The following is a 3,384-nucleotide window of genomic DNA, read 5'->3' as shown; positions in this document are numbered from 1 at the left end:
AGAAGGCAGATATAGAGGCAGCCTATGAGGAGGAGGTGAAGAGGCTTCGTGCATCTTATCTTCTTGTGTCCCGAGCTTTAGATGATTGTTTCTAGGGATCCATAGGATGATTATTTTCCTTTTCTCTCGTATTTGGTTACTAATGTTGTACTTCTTTGGGGAAAAAATATATTTTCCAAATATTATTGATAAGATGTTTCCATATGTGATAAAAATGTAATATTTCCCAAAATTTGCAAATAGAGCTCTAAAGTTCCTCTAAAGTAAAAACAAATCATATGCACAAGCATTACATGCATCATGTGCATAAGCAGGTTTTGCTCCAGGCTACTTGTCCTATGGTCTAACTCTGTGTTCTTCATTTATTTTGAAGACAAGTGATCACACTAAAATTTACGTATTTTTGACTCCGATTTCACATGCATTCTAGTCATTTTATTGTCATTTTGTTGTGTTATTACTGTGTTTTCCTTTGTTTTCAGGTTTTTACCTTAATAGGAGCCCCGATCGAGAAAAGGAGCGAAAAAGAGCCAAAAACCCTAAAAATCAGCATTTTACTGTTATGGCCTACCCAATGGCGGGCGCCACAGTCCAAGCCATGACGTGTCCAATTCAAACTTCCATCAACTCCCACGTTTTCCCACCACTTCCACTAAGGCGCCCCACTTTGTGCTTGTGGCGGGCGCCATGGCCTTGTGGCGAGCGCCACAAGAGGAAAACGGTTTCCTCTATTTTCAAGTTGAAGGGCATCCAAGTCAATTCCACCTTTTTTATTTGCTTATAAATAGAAACGCGAATTCAGTTTTACAATCACCCAAACTTAGAGCAGACGAAGATCCGAACGTTGGAACAAGGCGAAATCAGAAGCAACTTTGTTTCACTTAGGCATATATTCAGTTTTATAAAGTGGTAATCGCTTCGCATTGGAGTGTTACCACAATTGTGTAATTGAGTCTGTGATAGAGTCTGTATTCGAGTTTGGAGCACTTTGGAAGGAAGTTAATCCTGCCGCCATTTTCTTTTCCGTATTGCAATTTACTCAGCCCTCCGATTGGAGCAGGTTTTTATTACTCGCCTTTACTTTATTTATTTCCCGCACTCGCTTTACTTTATTTATTTCCCGCACTCGCTTTACTTTATTTATTTCCCGCACTCGCTTTACTTTATTTATTTCCCGCACTCGCTTTTATTTTATTTATTTCCCGCACTAGCTTTACTTTATTTATTTCCCGCACTCGCTTTACTTTATTTATTTCCCGCACTCGCTTTAAATTATTTATTTTCCGCACTTGCACTACTTTCATTTATTTTCCGCACTCGCTTTAAATTATTTACTTTCCGCACTCGCACTACTTTTATTTATTTTAATGCACTTTTATTTTACCATGTCTAACTAAATTTATAAGGTTAGAATGTAAGGATCGTAATTAAACCGATAATCTGTACAATTGTTCGTAGAAACGCTTAAGGGCTATTTTAACTTTCAAATTAAGTTTTCCCGCACTTCAATTCCGTTGGGTAAGATCGAAAGCCGTCCAACGTCTTTTTAAAATTAATTGTTTTTAACTATTTCAAAAACAGCGAAAGCGCTTTGTTTAGTTCATTAGGAGTTTTTAACATTAAGAAGAAAAGAGATTTTAAAACTATTTTCAGACGCGTTTATAAGTTTAGAGTCTGGTTCGTAAGAACCTCTTTTGGTTAAGAAATCCAGGTTATAATACTTTTAAACTTAGTCAAGATACTATATTTCTTTAAAATAGGTTTACTACTCTAACGCAATGCGCGCCTTTTTATAAGTGACAATAAGAGGGTTTGATTAGGGAGTACAACTCGGTTCTGAATAGGCGAAAGCGACAGTTCCTGTTAAATTAGTTCTTTTCAAAGTAGGAAACATTGCCCATAAATAGTTCTATTAGCAAGTACTTGGATTATCAATTGATTACGTGAATTACATTCAACCCTCTCTTTATTAATTATATTCTATTTCAATACTTTACTTTTTATTACACACTACAAAAACACTTATTTTGATTGCCCTTTGATAAACACCATAACAACAGATAACGATAGATTGACACTTGGTCTCTGTGGTTCGATAATCTTTTATATTACTCTGACACGTTCGTACACTTGCGAACATCAAGTTTTCCAACGCATCAAGTTTTTGGCGCCGTTGTCGGGGACCAATTTCGTCAAATTTCATTTTCCTGTTGTTATATCGTTTAGACTTAGGTTATTTCCCACCGGTCGATGCGAAGAACTCGTAGCACCGGAAGTTTAAGTTTAGTAAACCCTCTGGAGGAACCTGAACGTTACGCTCGCGCACGTTTATTCTTTCATAGAATTAAGAGAGCTATGGCCGAAGATCAAAACCAAAGACCTCTTAAAGATTTCGCTCAACCATCTAACGAAGAACCTAGTTCTAGTATAGTAAACCCAATAATCCCAGACAATAATTTTGAACTTAAACCATCCCTGTTGCAACTAGTGCAACACAGACAATTCGCGGGTCTCGCTATTGAGAACCCAAACCAACATTTAAAAATATTTCTTCAATTAGCAGATACTTTTAAAACCAATGGAGCTTCTCCTGAGGCAATACGTTTAAGATTATTCCCTTTTTCCCTCAGAGATAAAGCTCTATCATGGTTAGATTCCCTTCCACCCAATTCCATTACGACTTGGGATAACCTTAGAAGAGTTTTCCTTGCTAGATATTTTCCCCCGAGTAAGACCGCCGTTCTTCGAAACCATATAACTAGATTTACCCAGAACCAAGGAGAATCGTTGTTCGAAGCTTGGGAGAGATATAAAGAGTTGTTACGAGCATGTCCACATCATGGTTTAGAAAATTGGTTAATCATTCAAACCTTCTATAATGGACTTCATTATAACACAAAGATGACCATCGACGCTGCCGCAGGCAGTGCTCTGATGAACAAACCTTACCCTGAAGCTAGTGCCCTCATAGAAGATATGGCTCAAAACCATCAATCATGGGGAGTTGAACGAGCGACAGTTGAGAAGAAGGAAGCCCAAGTAGGAGTGCATGAACTAAGCTCTATAGACATGATGCAAGCTAAAATGGACGCATTAGCCCTTAAGGTCGAGCATATGTGCATAAACCTGAATACTGTAGCCGCAGTTTCGTCGGATTGTGAGATATATGGAACCCAAGGACACCAATCCGCAGAATGCAGTCTATTAAACGAAACCCACTCCGAGCAAGTGAACTACACCCAAGGGAACCCATATTCGAATACCTATAGCCCTGGATGGAGGAATCACCCTAACTTCTCCTATAGAAACAATAACCCTATTCAAAATAATGCACCTCCGAGACCTAGTTATCAAGCCCCTCGATCAAATCAACCTATGCAACCT

The 3,384-nt window shown here is 38.3% G+C and overlaps 1 non-coding gene across 1 annotated transcript; it reads right to left on the bottom strand.

Moving 5' to 3' along the window:
* Window positions 1-2,739: 2,739 nt before the first annotated feature.
* Window positions 2,740-2,846, bottom strand: LOC127088438 (small nucleolar RNA R71). The gene has a single exon (XR_007790273.1). It is a non-coding gene; the product is annotated as a small nucleolar RNA R71 (small nucleolar RNA).
* Window positions 2,847-3,384: the final 538 nt, after the last annotated feature.

Source organism: Lathyrus oleraceus, chromosome 5 (genome assembly GCF_024323335.1).
Source record: "Lathyrus oleraceus cultivar Zhongwan6 chromosome 5, CAAS_Psat_ZW6_1.0, whole genome shotgun sequence".
NCBI lineage: Eukaryota > Viridiplantae > Streptophyta > Magnoliopsida > Fabales > Fabaceae > Lathyrus > Lathyrus oleraceus.
This window is presented reverse-complemented; position numbering and strand designations above follow the sequence as displayed.